Here is a 19,748-nt window from a genome sequence, read left to right on the forward strand (position 1 = left end):
ACCGCCATTTTCTATCTGTTCAATCACTTGATACCTGATCTTCAACAGGAGAGGACCTACACTGCAAGTGCTGCTGTGACCTCGGTCTCGAAGAGACAATGGCTGCTGCGTCTGGGGAAAGGGCCCCTGCCTTCACTGCTCAGGAGTTGGAGAAGCTCATGGACGGGGTCCTCCCCCAGTACACGCTACTCTACGGTCCTCCAGACCAACAGGTAAGTACACAGGGAGCACGTTGTATGGGCCATGCCTGGGTGGAGAGGGCTGGATGTTAGTTGGAAGGGGGCAGAGTTCAGGGAACATGAAGGACTGTGAATGAATGTGCCACATGGCAAGGGTAGGGATGGGGGCTACTCACTTCGACGGTGCAGTTGGTAATGACTTCTCTTCTTCCCCTGTACATGTCATGTAGGTCAGCGCCCACCAGAAGAAGGACATTTGGCGTGCCATCGCCAAGGACGTCCGGACCCTGGGGGGGCACCCACTGCCGGAAAAGATGGGAGGACATTCGCCGCTGGAGCAAGAAGACGGCGGAGGCTCAGCTGGGGATGGCCTCCCAACATGGGAGGGGTGCCCATCGCACCATGACCCCCCTGATGTTCCGGATCCTGGCGGTGGCCTACCCGGAGTTGGATGGGCGCTTGAGGGCATCACAGCAGACACAAGGGGGTGAGTACACTCTCATTCTGGGGACTTTGCGCGCAGTGGAGGTGTCTGGGTGGGGGAGGAGGGCTGTGGGTTTCCCTAGGCCAGGGCGAGTTACGTAGGCTAGGCCCCTCTGTAATGCAGGCCATGTGGCACTCCACCCCACCTCAGTAGAGTGGCAAGTACAGGTATACATGCCCCTGTGGCATCTATGTGTGCAGATGTCCACCATAGCCATGTATGCCAGATCCCAGAAATTGCATCTGTAGAGGCCAAGAGCACGGCGTAGTGCAGGGGGCTGCAGTGTCTGTATTGTCCGCCAACGGTAGCGGTAAGCCATGCACTCAACCTGTCTTTCTCATGTCGCCCCCCCCCCCTTTTTGTGCTCTCCCTGTTCTTTTGTGCATCAGCATCATCAGGCGGAGGTACAGTGGCAGCAGAGCACGAGGGAGCTGCATCCGACATGGCCATGGAGGGCCACACCACAGACTCTGAATACACCAGTGGGACGGAGGGCGAGGGGAGCTTCACGTCGGTCACCGGATCACCAAACAGCGACTCGTCCGCCGATGGGAGCTCCCTTGTAGTGGCGGCACCATCTGTGCCCCCCACTTCCACAGGTACCGCCGCCACCTCCCCTACCAGCACCGCCCTCCCAGCAGCCCCTCAGCGTTCGCCCGGCGCCCGCTCACCCAGGAGGGTGGGCATCACCTTCGCCCCAAGCTCCTCAGCCCCTGCCCCTGTCACCCCTGCTGCCCTCAGTGAGGAGGCCATTGACCTCCTCAGGTCACTCACTGTTGGGCAGTCTACCATTGTGAATGCCATCCAGGGTGTAGAAAGGGAGTTGCAACACGGTAATGCATTCCTGGAGGGCATTCATTCTGGTCAGGCTTCCCTTCATCGAACCCTGTAATCTCTGGCCTCAGCACTGATGGCAGCCACTGTCCCTGTGTCTAGCCTCCCCCCTCCAACTTCCTCCACCCAGACCCAATCCCCTGTACCCCAGCCTATCCCAAGCACACCATCAGACAAGCATGCATACACCTCAACACACACAAGTAGCTCAGGCAAACATAAGCACCACACAACCCACAGGCACTCACGCAAGCATCACCCACATACAGACACAGCAACATCCACTGCCTCCACTGTGTCCCCCTCCTCGTCGTCTCCCTCCTCCCTCCCAGTGTCGTCTACACTCTCACCTGCATGCACTACATCTACAGGCACTAGGACTCGCACCAGAACACCCAGAACCACACCCCGCTCACCTGCACTCACCACCCTCACTACCATTTACACGTCCCTTGTGTCCACTCCCAGTGTGTCTGCGACGCCCCCTCCCAAAGTACACAAACGCGGGCACCCACACACCCAACATCCATCCACCTCAAGACAGCCTCCAGTACCTGCACCTGCACCCAAATCACCTAAAGTTACACCTCCTACAACCACCTCCTCTTCCTCCACTCCCAGACCCCCTCCAGCTACCCATCCCAGTCTTCGTCAGCAACTCTTCCTCAGCAACGTTGACCTCTTTGCCCCCATCCCCACCCCTCCAATTGATAGGTCCCGTAGTACCACCTCAGCCAAAAAAAGTCCAGTACCAGTGGTGCGTGTTAAAGGTGTGTGGAGTGCACCGGCTACCAGGGCAGCCAGTGTGACACGGAGCCAAAGCACTGCCAGTCCACCCCCTGTAAAGCACCTCAAGTTGGAAAGTGGCAGACGGGACAGGGTGAAGACTCCTGGCGGCAAAACTGCTCACAAGGGTACCAGGGGGATTGCAGAGTCAGCTGTGACTCCTCCAAAGGTGGTGAAGGGCCAGAAGAAGTCTGCTCAGTCTGGTAAGAGCAGCACGGCGGAGAAGGGCGCCATCCTCCCCGGCGGCCGGGACGCCACCGCCAGCACTGTCGTCACTGGTCCGGAGACCACCGCCAGAGTCAGTGCCCAGGAGGGCAGCAGTATCGTCACTGGTCCGGTGACCACCGCCAGAGTCAGTGCCCAGGAGGGCAGCAGTATCATCACTGGTCAGGAGACCACCGCCAGAGTCAGTGCCCAGGAGGGCAGCAGTATCGTCACTGGTCAGGAGACCACAGCCAGAGTCAGTGCCCAGGAGGGCAGCAGTATCGTCACTGGTCAGGAGACCACAGCCAGAGTCAGTGCCCAGGAGGGCAGCAGTATCGTCACTGGTCCGGAGACCACCGCCAGAGTCAGTGCCCAGGAGGGCTCCGGCAGCCACAGCCCCGCTGGGCAATGAGGGACCGTCATGCCACACACCAATGCACAGGTCAGAGACCGCCATGGCAAGCACCGCTCAACAGGTCAGAGATCGCCATGGCAAAGCACCGCTGAACAGGGAAAACACCGCCATGGTGAAGACCGCTGAACAGGGCAAAGCACCGCTGAACAGGTCAGAGACCACCATGGCAAAGCACCGCTGGACAGGGCAAAGCACCGCTGAACAGGGCAAAGCACCGCTGAACAGGCCAGAGACCGCCATGGCAAAGCACCACTGGACAGGGAAAACACCGCCATGGTGAAGACCGCTGAACAGGGCAAAGCACCGCTGAACAAGGCAAAGACTGACATGCCAAAGCACCGCTGGACAGTGAAAAAACCGCCACATCAAGCATCGTTATCCCATGTGCAGATGGGACAGTGACGGCACAGGAACCGTCACGGGGAGCCTGATGCAGTCTCGGCACCATTCCCCCTCCAGAACCAGTGGAGACATGCATCCACTCCGTCTGTCCTTAACAGGATGTAGCACTCTGGGCACCAGTCCCCCTCCAGAACCAGTGGAGACATGCATCCACTCCGTCTGTCCTTAACAGGATGAAGCACTCTGGGCACCAGTCCCCCTCCAGAACCAGTGGAGACTGTTATCCACTTGAGAGACTGTGGCTTTGCACTCCGCAGGATGGTACAGTGGGCAACCCACCCACTGTAGAGACTTGAGAGACTGTGGCTTTGCACTCCCCAGGATGGTACAGTGGGCAACCCACCCACTGTAGAGACTTGAGAGACTGTGGCTTTGCACTACCCAGGATGCAGCAGTGGGCAACCCACCCACTGTAGAGACTTGAGAGACTGTGGCTTTGCACTCCCCAGGATGGTACAGTGGGCAACCCACCCACTGTGGCACACAACACCATCACCCATACAACATTCCACGCACAAAACACCACACACCACTACACATCACCACACACATCAACACTTACACCACCCCACACATCACCCATACCACCCCATGTCACGCCAAAGACATCCCCGGTTTTCCGAGGAGGAGCTCAGGGTCATGGTGGAGGAAATCCTACGGGTAGAGCCACAGCTATTTGGCTCACAGGTGCAGCACACCTCCATAGCCAGGAAGATGGAGCTATGGTGCAGAATCGTAGACAGGGTCAACGCTGTGGGACAGCATCCAAGAAATCGGGAGGACATCAGGAAGAGGTGGAATGACCTACGGGGGAAGGTGCGTTCCGTGGTCTCCAGGCACAACATTGCGGTACAGCGGACTGGCGGCGGACCCCCACTTCCTCCTCCACAACTAACAACATGGGAGGAGCAAGTCTTGACCATCATGCATCCAGAGGGCCTCGGAGGAGTCGGTGGAGGAATGGACACTGGTAAGTCAAATCTTAACTATCATATCCCCCACCCTACCTGCATGCTAACTAAGCATGGTCACCCCTCACCAAAGCATGCTCACTGCACATACCCATAACAACCCCCTAACCATCATCACACAAACCCACACACAGGAATGCTTGTACTGGGGTACACGCACACCCACCCATTGCACACCATTACACACACAGATGCAATAATCATGCTCTTATATCCCTGCAGGACCACTACGGAATGTCACCACATAGGAGGGTCCAGACATCTCCACTCCACCCACAGAAGAGGCCCACAGTGACGACAGCAGCTCTGCCCTACTGGATCCTGATGACCAGCCCGGACCATTGTGGACCTCGGGACAGTCGGTTCCCCTTGCACAGGCACAGCCCAACCCTGACCTTCCACCCTCTGGTAACACCAGCACAGCACCCACCCAGCGGGCCCATACCTCCGTGCCTGGGACACGTCAATCAGCGGTGTGTCCACCACTACAGGGAACCCAGGATAACCCACCACCCCAACAACAACAGGGACCTGGGGGCAGTGGTAGTGGGCACACGGTCCAGGGGATGGAGGCACAGGAACACAGGGGAACTCGGAGGGCTGCTGTGCGACAGGGGGCGGACAGGCCAAGGGAACCCACTCTCCACTAGGCCCTCTCCTCCATCATGGGAGCATACCACCACTCCCAGGAGACGATGGCTGCGGTCCTGGACAAGTTTCAGGAGACCCAGCGCCTGCAGGAGGAGCAGTATTTGGGGTTCAGGGAGGAGCTCAGAACCATCAGCTCGGCCCTGGGCACCATCGTAGGGATGCTGAAGGACATACAGCAGACCATGAGGGACACCGTGGCACTCCAAGGGGCCCCTGACACTAGCCTGGACGATGAACTGCCCACCACCTCCGCCAGCGCTAGTGGACAGGACGCCCTGCCACAGGACCACCACACCAACACCCCACCCCCTGCAGACGGACAACCACCCCGCAAGCGGTCCCTGAGATCCAGGAACAGGACAGAGCAAGATGGCAAGACCCCCGCCAGGAAATGGGACCACCCTGATTGTCCTCCCACTGTCCCACTTTGTTACCCTGTCCATACTTAAACTGCCCCAGCTCCACTTCCTATGCCCATATGGGCAGTGCACCTGTGTGACCAACAGACTGGACTCTGCCATGGACATTCCTCCACCATCCCCCATCACCATTTTACAACCCCCCTCCATTTTTGAGCACTTAAATAAACACCCTTGAAACACAAAACAATCTGGAGTCAGTCTGTGATTTGTTAAATTTGTATTATCAATGACAGTGTCAAAATGCGTTCTCAATTGTAATGCCAATATACGTATGTCACACATCACAAGTCCTTGAAGGATGCAAGCAGATGACACACGTTGGTAACCACACCTGTGAAACCGTAATGGAAGGGTACAACTCAGTTACCAAATACTGCTACTAAATGACAGACAGGATAGAGGTAGAAGTGTGAAAGTGAATATAATAGTAAAATAAAATGTTCTCACCTGTGTGTCACTGGAAATATTGCTGTATGACTGACTCCCTGTTGTCTATGTCTTCTTCCTCAGCTTCCTCCTCATCACTGTCCACAGGCTCCACAGCTGCCACAACACCACCATCTGGACCATCCTCCTGCAGAAAAGGCACCTGGCGTCGCAAAGCAAGGTTGTGAAGCATCGAGCAGGCGATGATGATCTGGCACACCTTCTTCAGTGAGTAGAATAGGGAACCAACCTGGCCTTCAGGAGGCCGAAGGTGCGTTCGATCACCCTCCTAGTCCGCCCATGGGCCTCATTGTAGCGTTCCTCTGCCCTGGTCCTGGGATTCCTCACTGGGGTCAATAGCCAGGATAGGTTAGGGTAACCAGAGTCCCCTAATAGCCACACACGGTGCCTCTGGAGTTGACCCATCACATACGGGATACTGCTATTCCGCAGGATGTAGGCGTCAGGCACAGAGCCAGGGAACATAGTATTTACCTGGGAGATGTACTGGTCTGCCAAACATACTATCTGTACATTCATAGAATGATAACTCTTCCGGTTCCTGTACACCTGTTCACTTCTGTGGGGGGGGACCAGAGCTACATGGGTGCCATCAATAGCACCTATGATGTTGGAGATATGTCCAAGGGCATAGAAGTCACCTTTCACTGTAGCAAAATCCTCCACATGAGGGAAAACGATGTAGCTCCTTACGTGTTTCAGCAGGGCAGACAACACTCTGGACAACACGTTGGAAAACATAGGCTGGGACATCCCTGATGCCATGGCCACTGTTGTCTGATAAGACCCACTTGCAAGGAAATGGAGCACTGACAGCACTGACAGCACCTGCACGTCAGGGGGGATTCCAGTGGGATGGCGGATTGGTGACATCAGGTCTGGCTTCAACTGGGTACATAGTTCCTGGATTGTGGCACGGTCAAACCTGTAGGTGATGATTAAATTTTGCTCCTCCATTGTCAACAGGTCCACCAGCAGTCGGTACACCGGAGGATTCCGCCATCTTCTCAAATGTCCCAGCTGACGGCACCTAGGAAGGACAACAGCGACCACAGAGTCAACATATTCCCAGGTATGTACCCACAGATACACAGAACACGACACAAAACACAAAACTCTTCCTGTATGTGTGTTGAGTGTAGGCCTAGGTATGTGTGACGTAGTAGAAAATGAAGCCATGTGGGCCCCTGAAATGGCGGCTGCCTGACCTCTAACCTGGGACAATGGGATGTGAGGTATCTGTGCTGGCGTTGTACACCGTCACGGTAGGCGGTCGTAGACCGCGGCGCAATGCTGCATTGGTTAATATTGGACCCTATGGGTCCAAAGTGCGCCTGCGGTGATGATACGCACCGCCACGGACGTCACCGCCGCGGACGTGACCGCCATTTTCTATCTGTTCAATCACTTGATACCTGATCTTCAACAGGAGAGGACCTACACTGCAAGTGCTGCTGTGACCTCGGTCTCGAAGAGACAATGGCTGCTGCGTCTGGGGAAAGGGCCCCTGCCTTCACTGCTCAGGAGTTGGAGAAGCTCATGGACGGGGTCCTCCCCCAGTACACGCTACTCTACGGTCCTCCAGACCAACAGGTAAGTACACAGGGAGCACGTTGTATGGGCTATGCCTGGGTGGAGAGGGCTGGATGTTAGTTGGAAGGGGGCAGAGTTCAGGGAACATGAAGGACTGTGAATGAATGTGCCACATGGCAAGGGTAGGGATGGGGGCTACTCACTTCGACGGTGCAGTTGGTAATGACTTCTTTTCTTCCCCTGTACATGTCATGTAGGTCAGCGCCCACCAGAAGAAGGACATTTAGCGTGCCATCGCCAAGGACGTCCGGACCCTGGGGGGGCACCCACTGCCGGAAAAGATGGGAGGACATTCGCCGCTGGAGCAAGAAGACGGCGGAGGCTCAGCTGGGGATGGCCTCCCAACATGGGAGGGGTGCCCATCGCACCATGACCCCCCTGATGTTCCGGATCCTGGCGGTGGCCTACCCGGAGTTGGATGGGCGCTTGAGGGCATCACAGCAGACACAAGGGGGTGAGTACACTCTCATTCTGGGGACTTTGCGCGCAGTGGAGGTGTCTGGGTGGGGGAGGAGGGCTGTGGGTTTCCCTAGGCCAGGGCGAGTTACGTAGGCTAGGCCCCTCTGTAATGCAGGCCATGTGGTACTCCACCCCACCTCAGTAGAGTGGCAAGTACAGGTATACATGCCCCTGTGGCATCTATGTGTGCAGATGTCCACCATAGCCATGTATGCCAGATCCCAGAAATTGCATCTGTAGAGGCCAAGAGCACGGCGTAGTGCAGGGGGCTGCAGTGTCTGTATTGTCCGCCAACGGTAGCGGTAAGCCATGCACTCAACCTGTCTTTCTCATGTCGCCCCCCAACCCCCCCTTTTTGTGCTCTCCCTGTTCCTTTGTGCATCAGCATCATCAGGCGGAGGTACAGTGGCAGCGGAGCACGAGGGAGCTGCATCCGACATGGCCATGGAGGGCCACACCACAGACTCTGAATACACCAGTGGGACGGAGGGCGAGGGGAGCTTCACGTCGGTCACCGGATCACCAAACAGCGACTCGTCCGCCGATGGGAGCTCCCTTGTAGTGGCGGCACCATCTGTGCCCCCCACTTCCACAGGTACCGCCGCCACCTCCCCTACCAGCACCGCCCTCCCAGCAGCCCCTCAGCGTTCGCCCGGCGCCCGCTCACCCAGGAGGGTGGGCATCACCTTCGCCCCAAGCTCCTCAGCCCCTGCCCCTGTCACCCCTGCTGCCCTCAGTGAGGAGGCCATTGACCTCCTCAGGTCACTCACTGTTTGGCAGTCTACCATTGTGAATGCCATCCAGGGTGTAGAAAGGGAGTTGCAACACGGTAATGCATTCCTGGAGGGCATTCATTCTGGTCAGGCTTCCCTTCATCGAACCCTGCAATCTCTGGCCTCAGCACTGATGGCAGCCACTGTCCCTGTGTCTAGCCTCCCCCCTCCAACTTCCTCCACCCAGACCCAATCCCCTGTACCCCAGCCTATCCCAAGCACACCATCAGACAAGCATGCATACACCTCAACACACACAAGTAGCTCAGGCAAACATAAGCACCACACAACCCACAGGCACTCACGCAAGCATCACCCACATACAGACACAGCAACATCCACTGCCTCCACTGTGTCCCCCTCCTCGTCGTCTCCCTCCTCCCTCCCAGTGTCGTCTACACTCTCACCTGCATGCACTACATCTACAGGCACTAGGACTCGCACCAGAACACCCAGAACCACACCCCGCTCACCTGCACTCACCACCCTCACTACCATTTACACGTCCCTTGTGTCCACTCCCAGTGTGTCTGCGACGCCCCCTCCCAAAGTACACAAACGCGGGCACCCACACACCCAACATCCATCCACCTCAAGACAGCCTCCAGTACCTGCACCTGCACCCAAATCACCTAAAGTTACACCTCCTACAACCACCTCCTCTTCCTCCACTTCCAGACCCCCTCCAGCTACCCATCCCAGTCTTCGTCAGCAACTCTTCCTCAGCAACGTTGACCTCTTTGCCCCCATCCCCACCCCTCCAATTGATAGGTCCCGTAGTACCACCTCAGCCAAAAAAAGTCCAGTACCAGTGGTGCGTGTTAAAGGTGTGTGGAGTGCACCGGCTACCAGGGCAGCCAGTGTGACACGGAGCCAAAGCACTGCCAGTCCACCCCCTGTAAAGCACCTCAAGTTGGAAAGTGGCAGACGGGACAGGGTGAAGACTCCTGGCGGCAAAACTGCTCACAAGGGTACCAGGGGGATTGCAGAGTCAGCTGTGACTCCTCCAAAGGTGGTGAAGGGCCAGAAGAAGTCTGCTCAGTCTGGTAAGAGCAGCACGGCGGAGAAGGGCGCCATCCTCCCCGGCGGCCGGGACGCCACCGCCAGCACTGTCGTCACTGGTCCGGAGACCACCGCCAGAGTCAGTGCCCAGGAGGGCAGCAGTATCGTCACTGGTCCGGTGACCACCGCCAGAGTCAGTGCCCAGGAGGGCAGCAGTATCATCACTGGTCAGGAGACCACCGCCAGAGTCAGTGCCCAGGAGGGCAGCAGTATCGTCACTGGTCAGGAGACCACAGCCAGAGTCAGTGCCCAGGAGGGCAGCAGTATCGTCACTGGTCAGGAGACCACAGCCAGAGTCAGTGCCCAGGAGGGCAGCAGTATCGTCACTGGTCCGGAGACCACCGCCAGAGTCAGTGCCCAGGAGGGCTCCGGCAGCCACAGCCCCGCTGGGCAATGAGGGACCGTCATGCCACACACCAATGCACAGGTCAGAGATCGCCATGGCAAAGCACCGCTGAACAGGGAAAACACCGCCATAGTGAAGACCGCTGAACAGGGCAAAGCACCGCTGAACAGGTCAGAGACCGCCATGGCAAAGCACCGCTGGACAGGGCAAAGCACCGCTGAACAGGGCAAAGCACCGCTGAACAGGCCAGAGACCGCCATGGCAAAGCACCACTGGACAGGGAAAACACCGCCATGGTGAAGACCGCTGAACAGGGCAAAGCACCGCTGAACAAGGCAAAGACTGACATGCCAAAGCACCGCTGGACAGTGAAAAAACCGCCACATCAAGCATCGTTATCCCATGTGCAGATGGGACAGTGACGGCACAGGAACCGTCACGGGGAGCCTGATGCAGTCTGGGCACCATTCCCCCTCCAGAACCAGTGGAGACATGCATCCACTCCGTCTGTCCTTAACAGGATGTAGCACTCTGGGCACCAGTCCCCCTCCAGAACCAGTGGAGACATGCATCCACTCTGTCTGTCCTTAACAGGATGAAGCACTCTAGGCACCAGTCCCCCTCCAGAACCAGTGGAGACTGTTATCCACTTGAGAGACTGTGGCTTTGCACTCCCCAGGATGGTACAGTGGGCAACCCACCCACTGTAGAGACTTGAGAGACTGTGGCTTTGCACTCCCCAGGATGGTACAGTGGGCAACCCACCCACTGTAGAGACTTGAGAGACTGTGGCTTTGCACTACCCAGGATGCAGCAGTGGGCAACCCACCCACTGTAGAGACTTGAGAGACTGTGGCTTTGCACTCCCCAGGATGGTACAGTGGGCAACCCACCCACTGTGGCACACAGCACCATCACCCATACAACATTCCACGCACAAAACACCACACACCACTACACATCACCACACACATCAACACTTACACCACCCCACACATCACCCACACCACCCCATGTCACGCCAAAGACATCCCCGGTTTTCCGAGGAGGAGCTCAGGGTCATGGTGGAGGAAATCCTACGGGTAGAGCCACAGCTATTTGGCTCACAGGTGCAGCACACCTCCATAGCCAGGAAGATGGAGCTATGGTGCAGAATCGTAGACAGGGTCAACGCTGTGGGACAGCATCCAAGAAATCGGGAGGACATCAGGAAGAGGTGGAATGACCTACGGGGGAAGGTGCGTTCCGTGGTCTCCAGGCACAACATCGCGGTACAGCGGACTGGCGGCGGACCCCCACCTCCTCCTCCACAACTAACAACATGGGAGGAGCAAGTCTTGACCATCATGCATCCAGAGGGCCTCGGAGGAGTCGGTGGAGGAATGGACACTGGTAAGTCAAATCTTAACTATCATATCCCCCACCCTACCTGCATGCTAACTAAGCATGGTCACCCCTCACCAAAGCATGCTCACTGCACATACCCATAACAACCCCCTAACCATCATCACACAAACCCACACACAGGAATGCTTGTACTGGGGTACACGCACACCCACCCATTGCACACCATTACACACACAGATGCAATAATCATGCTCTTATATCCCTGCAGGACCACTACGGAATGTCACCACATAGGAGGGTCCAGACATCTCCACTCCACCCACAGAAGAGGCCCACAGTGACGACAGCAGCTCTGCCCTACTGGATCCTGATGACCAGCCCGGACCATTGTGGACCTCGGGACAGTCGGTTCCCCTTGCACAGGCACAGCCCAACCCTGACCTTCCACCCTCTGGTAACACCAGCACAGCACCCACCCAGCGGGCCCATACCTCCGTGCCTGGGACACGTCAATCAGCGGTGTGTCCACCACTACAGGGAACCCAGGATAACCCACCACCCCAACAACAACAGGGACCTGGGGGCAGTGGTAGTGGGCACACGGTCCAGGGGATGGAGGCACAGGAACACAGGGGAACTCGGAGGGCTGCTGTGCGACAGGGGGCGGACAGGCCAAGGGAACCCACTCTCCACTAGGCCCTCTCCTCCATCATGGGAGCATACCACCACTCCCAGGAGACGATGGCTGCGGTCCTGGACAAGTTTCAGGAGACCCAGCGCCTGCAGGAGGAGCAGTATTTGGGGTTCAGGGAGGAGCTCAGAACCATCAGCTCGGCCCTGGGCACCATCGTAGGGATGCTGAAGGACATACAGCAGACCATGAGGGACACCGTGGCACTCCAAGGGGCCCCTGACACTAGCCTGGACGATGAACTGCCCACCATCTCCGCCAGCGCTAGTGGACAGGACGCCCTGCCACAGGACCACCACACCAACACCCCACCCCCTGCAGACGGACAACCACCCCGCAAGCGGTCCCTGAGTTCCAGGAACAGGACAGAGCAAGATGGCAAGACCCCTGCCAGGAAATGGGACCACCCTGATTGTCCTCCCACTGTCCCACTTTGTTACCCTGTCCATACTTAAACTGCCCCAGCTCCACTTCCTATGCCCATATGGGCAGTGCACCTGTGTGACCAACAGACTGGACTCTGCCATGGACATTCCTCCACCATCCCCCATCACCATTTTACAACCCCCCTCCATTTTTGAGCACTTAAATAAACACCCTTGAAACACAAAACAATCTGGAGTCAGTCTGTGATTTGTTAAATTTGTATTATCAATGACAGTGTCAAAATGCGTTCTCAATTGTAATGCCAATATACGTATGTCACACATCACAAGTCCTTGAAGGATGCAAGCAGATGACACACGTTGGTAACCACACCTGTGAAACCGTAATGGAAGGGTACAACTCAGTTACCAAATACTGCTACTAAATGACAGACAGGATAGAGGTAGAAGTGTCGCCATCCTCCCCGGCGGCCGGGACGCCACCGCCAGCACTGTCGTCACTGGTCCGGAGACCACCGCCAGAGTCAGTGCCCAGGAGGGCAGCAGTATCGTCACTGGTCCGGTGACCACCGCCAGAGTCAGTGCCCAGGAGGGCAGCAGTATCATCACTGGTCAGGAGACCACCGCCAGAGTCAGTGCCCAGGAGGGCAGCAGTATCGTCACTGGTCAGGAGACCACAGCCAGAGTCAGTGCCCAGGAGGGCAGCAGTATCGTCACTGGTCAGGAGACCACAGCCAGAGTCAGTGCCCAGGAGGGCAGCAGTATCGTCACTGGTCCGGAGACCACCGCCAGAGTCAGTGCCCAGGAGGGCTCCGGCAGCCACAGCCCCGCTGGGCAATGAGGGACCGTCATGCCACACACCAATGCACAGGTCAGAGACCGCCATGGCAAGCACCGCTCAACAGGTCAGAGATCGCCATGGCAAAGCACCGCTGAACAGGGAAAACACCGCTGAACAGGGCAAAGCACCGCTGAACAGGCCAGAGACCGCCATGGCAAAGCACCACTGGACAGGGAAAACACCGCCATGGTGAAGACCGCTGAACAGGGCAAAGCACCGCTGAACAAGGCAAAGACTGACATGCCAAAGCACCGCTGGACAGTGAAAAAACCGCCACATCAAGCATCGTTATCCCATGTGCAGATGGGACAGTGACGGCACAGGAACCGTCACGGGGAGCCTGATGCAGTCTGGGCACCATTCCCCCTCCAGAACCAGTGGAGACATGCATCCACTCCGTCTGTCCTTAACAGGATGTAGCACTCTGGGCACCAGTCCCCCTCCAGAACCAGTGGAGACATGCATCCACTCCGTCTGTCCTTAACAGGATGAAGCACTCTGGGCACCAGTCCCCCTCCAGAACCAGTGGAGACTGTTATCCACTTGAGAGACTGTGGCTTTGCACTCCCCAGGATGGTACAGTGGGCAACCCACCCACTGTAGAGACTTGAGAGACTGTGGCTTTGCACTCCCCAGGATGGTACAGTGGGCAACCCACCCACTGTAGAGACTTGAGAGACTGTGGCTTTGCACTACCCAGGATGCAGCAGTGGGCAACCCACCCACTGTAGAGACTTGAGAGACTGTGGCTTTGCACTCCCCAGGATGGTACAGTGGGCAACCCACCCACTGTAGAGACTTGAGAGACTGTGGCTTTGCACTCACCAGGATACATCAATGGGATCTGGCGTGGTGCTGTAATCCGGCTGAGGTGCCCCCTCCTTCCCTTCCCCCTGAGGTGCCTGTTGTATTTCTATCTGATGCCCCTGCAGTGTTCTCTCCGTTTGTGGACAGGTATCTAGTGTGGGCCTCGCCCATGCATTTTGGGCCCAGTGGTGCACGGACATATGTGAATACCTGCACTACTTCTCGTAATGTATAAAATTTGGAATGTGTATATATATCTGTACATATTTGGTAACTGTATTTTGATACATTACAATGTTTGAACTGATTTCCTTTTGTCTTTGCATTCTTCCGGGGGGGTTGTGGGTAGTTACTGTGATGTTTGGAAATGCATTGGTGTGTGTGTTGTAATGTGCGAGGGTGGGGATCGGGGTGGAGGTGTTGCATGTGTGTCCCCCTGACTTTTGCCTCTCCCCTCCCCTATGTCGTAGGTGCAGTACTCACCGTTGTCTTCGGCGCCGCCGTTGCTGGTGCTCATAGACGAGCAGGAAGACAAGTGCAGGGAGTATTTGTAGTTCCGGCTCCACGGTGGCCTCCGTCCTCGTGGAGTGTGTTAAGTTGAGCGTTTTCCCATTGCAAAAGCTGTTTCCGCCGTGTTTTTACCCACAGTGAATCCGCCCCGGAAAAGGTGGCGGATTGGCGGGTTGTGATACTGTGGGCGGTACATTCTCTTCCGCCTGTCTGTTGGCGCTGACCACCGCGCTGCTTGTCTGTACCGCCGTGGCGGTCGGAGTGTTAAAGTGGCTGTCTATGTTGGCGGTTTCTGCCACGGTCATAATTCCCTTTTTTTGTCCACCGGCCTGTTTGCGGTATTACCACACCTTTAACACCGTCCGCCAGGGTTGTAATGACCACCTATGTCAGTTACCAAGCTGAAATAGGCTCTGTCATCAGCATACTTTTGGTCTCTCTCCGTATTGAGACAGGCATACAGTGCTTAATTTGTGCTTGTTGTTTCCGGTGCTGAGCACCACGCTTATTTTTGAGGGCCGGGGCTTATTCTTCTGCCTAAAGCATTTGCTGCGAGCAAAAGACAATATGGGAAAGACGGAGAAAGGGAAAAACTAAAAAGTGTCACAAAGGGAGAAAGTAGAAAGCTGCTAGAGTGAGCTGAGGGGCAGGAGTGGCTTTAAACGGATTGAAGAGGCCCTAGATGGCTTCAGGATTACGCCGCCTCAGTATTCCATGTTCTCACATTTAATTGCAGAAGCCGCATGTTTAAGACGTTGGCTTTAGGCACCGGCACGTTTTTTTAAAATGCAGCCCATTTTCCTTAAAAGAAAACGGCTTGCATTTAAAAAATATTAATGGAACATTTAAGTTTGATTGTATCAGGGTAGGCAGTGTTCCGTGGGACCACTGGCTGCTGTGAAAAAATGATGGCTCTCCTATTCACAAAGGGGAAGAGTCGGTTGGGGACCCCTTCCTGTTTGCGAATGGGTTACCACCAATTTGTAATTGGTGGTAACAGCTATTGTTTTGCGGCCATATTCACAGACACAAAACAATCATACATGGTTGTGAGAGCCACAATTAGGCATGGATGCCCTTGGAACACCCCTTCCTAACTGTGAGTTGCAATCCCTATTTTACGAGTCAGTAACAGGATACTGACTCTCAAAAAATAGATAGTATATCCAACAAGGCCATTTTGAGGACCCAAAAGGCGAATTTAGTATTTTGCAACTGTAAAATCCCTTCATACATCTGTCCTTTATGCCGTAGCCACACATAAACAGTTCCCCCAAAATAGCTGACTAAGGGGGCATGACCAAGATGGCAATCGGGACGGACATGCAGTGAAGAGATCCAAGCGCCATGCCCATCGAACACCATCATGCTTCATAGGAGGTCCCCTTAGTTCTTCAGTCTTTGCTTCCCCTGCCTCCCTCTCAACTGCAGGAGCCCCAATTGGGGTGGTGAGGTGAGGCATATGTTTGTGTGGGTTGTGCCATTTTCCGTGACATCAGACCATGGCCTGCACTGCCCTTGTGGCCTGGGCCAGTGTCTGTGTGCTTGGCCTTCCCTCTCGGGCCTGGAAGCAGAGACGAGGGACAGAAGTAAAGCCGTATGCAGCAGTGGGACTGCCACGTCTAGTGCTGGCATTGCCCAATCAGACGTTCCCCACTGCGCTCACGGACCTTGCCCCTACAGAGGCACTGCCGGAGTGACAACACATGAGGGGGCACCAGACCTGGCTGCCCTGCACATGCTGAAGCCTGAGGTGGCAGGATACCTCCACAAAGCACAGTCTCAGGAAGGGCAGCACTTCTCCTCAGCTCTTCGCCAGGCAGAGGTTCCTCTTGATGTTCAGAAGTGATCTAAAGTCTGTGGTTTTGGGTGCTCTTCTTATACCCATTTTGGCCTTTGAAGTAGGCTTACTTCAAAGAAAAGTCTCTCTTGTTTGTGAAATCCTGCCTTGCCCAGGTCAGGCCCCAGACACACACCAGGGGGTTGGAGACTGCATTGCGTGAGGGCAGGCACAGCCCTTTCAGGTATAAGTGACCACTCCTCCCCTCCCTCCTAGCACAGATGGCTCATCAGGATATGCAGGCTACACGCCAGCTCCCTTTGTGTAACTGTCTAGAGAAAGGTGCAAACAGCCAACTGTTAAACTGACCCAGACTGGAAATCCACAAACAGGTAGAGTCACAGAATGGTTTAAGCAGGAAAATGCCCACTTTCTAAAAGTGGCATTTTCAAACACCCAATCTTAAAACCAACTTTACTAAAATATGTATTTTTAAATTGTGAGCTCAGAGACCCCAAACTCCATATGTCTATCTTCTCCCAAAGGAAATCTACATTTTAATCATTTTTTAAGGTAGCCCCCATGTTAATGTAGGAGAGAGATAGACCTTGCAACAGTGAAAAACAAATTTGGCAGTATTTCACTGTCAGGACATATAAAACACATTAGTATATGTCCTACTTTAAACATACACTGCACCCTGCCCATGGAGCTACCTAGGGCCTACTTTAGAGGTGTCATACATGTAAGAAAAGGGAAGGTTTAGGGCTGGCAAGTGGGTACACTTGCCAAGTCGAATTGGCAGTTAAAATCTGCACACACATAGACACTGCAGTGGCAGGTCTAATCCATGTTTACATGGCTAGTACTGTGGGTGGCACAGCCAGTGTTCCAGGCCCACTAGTAGCATTTGATTTAAAGACCCTGGGCACCTCTAGTGCACTGTACTAGGGATTTACCAGTAAATCAAATATGCCAATCATCGAAAGACAATTACATACACATTTTATACAGGAGCACTTACACTTTAGCACTGTATAGCAGTGGTAAAGTGCCCAGAGTGAAAAAAACTAAAAAAAAAAGATTCCAGCACACATCAACAACCTGGGAAACAGAGGCAAAAAGTTAGGGGAGACCACACCAAAGATGAAAAGTCTAACAGTTGCCCCAAGTCGGGGTGGGCCTGCTGCATTGGGGCGGTTCACCCAAGAACATTTGGCTGGTGCTCCCTCCTCCCCCATGAGGGGTTTCGATGTTTTGCTTGTTTTGTGGCCCTCTGGAGGAAGACTTGTGATGGAGATAAGCGTCTGGTGGAGCAGGCTGTGAGATGACTGGCACCTTCCACCCCTCTCTCGGCTGGATGAGGGAAACCCACCACAAGCTGTGATTTGGATTGCGCTCAAGGATGGAGTACTTGGCTCCCTCCCCCTGAGACTTTCTAAGGGGTGATGTGCAGGTGAAGATTGAGTTCTGCAGTGCCAGACAGCTGCACAGGGGGGCCTCATATGAGCTGAGCTGGGCTGTATGTGACACTTGCAGATTGGCATACTTTTTAAGCCCATATATTGGTGCTGTCAAGGCTCTAGTGCTTCCTGCCTCCCAGAGCTGGTGTGGCACTGACTGCGCTGGTGTACTGGAACTGCATTGGTCCCTTAACCTGGCCTGTATTGCTGCCCATTGGTGAATTGCCTCCCCACCTGGTGCCTATGTGAGTATTATGTGTACACTGAGTGCAGTGAGATGCAGAGGGCCTAGAACTGTGGGCTTCGACATGACTCCTAGCACCTACTGGGAGATGGACTGTTTTTTCTTATTCCGGATTGCTGTCTGGGAGCCCATTAATGGATTGCGCTTGCTCTTAATGGGGCTGGTGGTGGGCCTCACAGACTGGTGCAGATGGTCAAGCACTGTGAATGGTGTTGTTGTGGACGAGGTGCTTTCCATTCTTGGACTAGAGTGGCATATGCCGCGCTGGAGTGCTGGAACTGCATTGGTCTGCATTCCCACCACTTAGTGGATCTCATCCCAGCCCAAAGCAGACATGGGAACAGTGTGTACATTAAGTGCAGCACCTTTGCAGGAGATGCTGGGGATCTGCTGCGGGAGGCGTGATCCTGTTTCCCGGCCCGTACTAATTGACCTCCTGTGCTGAGGTGTTGCACATCCACTATGGTCAAGCAGCATCACCTGAAAGGTGGGGCTGGTATCTGGAAGGGATAGCACTGCAGGTCCCTAAGCTCATGATGGATGGAGGCCCTTGTGACTGGGCTGAGGGACCCATGGCTATGGACAAGTTCGATTAACTCTTTGGGGCCATTAGCAATGTTAAACCCTGGACCCTAAGTTGGCTGCACTAACAGTTGACATGAGTCTGTTCCGATCAGACTGAGAGACAGAGTGGAAATCAATGAATCGGCGCTTGCCGGCATGCACCCTTCACTGCTGGACATACAATCCTACCTGAATGCCCTTCAGGCTGGGGTTACTTTATTGTATAATTGAACAAATGATGCTGAAGGCATTTCAGGGCGCAATAATATTTGCATCGTAGTGCTGCTAGAGGGGGACTGATGGGCCCAACATGGTTCGTTTCCTGCATGACTAGATGCTTCACAAAGTGCTCGAGGGATGGAGGTCAACTTTCGTTTGTGTGGAATGAGCGCACACAGTGCTTGGGTGACCGCCTCTCCTGAGTCCCCTTGCAGATCTTTTTAATTACCGGGACTACATTTTCCAGGTTGCGCACATGAATGGCCCCTGGCAGGTGGAAAATAGCCCAGTGAACATATACACAGATTACATGGTATACATGCAAACCCAACTAGGCTCCTTCATGCAGATCAAGCAACAGCTTTACCAAATGTTTCCAACCAAGCTACCAGTGTTTGACTTTAACACTACTTGCTTCTTCACAACTCCGGTCGTGGCCTGGGAGTGGCTGGAGTTGAAGGGGGTGCCATGGCCACCATGAGAAAAGATGGATGTCAGGGTGCAGGACAGGATTAGGGAGGAGCAAGCAAAGAGGGAGCGTGCCTCGGTGGTGGCTGAACTGGAAACCCGCCATAGCCGCAGTACGGGCTGCCGTACCCAGTCGTTGTTCTCACTGAAGAAGGACTAGATGCGCCATGTGATGGACATCCCCCAAGAGCTCCAAACTGGACCTGCTATTACTCTGATGAGGCCAACCTGGTAATCTCAGTAAAGCCTTAAATCCTTTTGATGTGACATTTAGGGTATTGGTGGGCTATGCCTCGAGGTATGTGGGGATCCTCCAAATATCCAGTGGGGCAGGCGAGTCGAGCTCTATCTGCCTCTTTATTGCTGGATTCACTGCCCCCTCAACATTGGCTGAATGTTT

Source organism: Pleurodeles waltl, chromosome 9 (genome assembly GCF_031143425.1).
Source record: "Pleurodeles waltl isolate 20211129_DDA chromosome 9, aPleWal1.hap1.20221129, whole genome shotgun sequence".
Lineage (NCBI taxonomy): Eukaryota > Metazoa > Chordata > Amphibia > Caudata > Salamandridae > Pleurodeles > Pleurodeles waltl.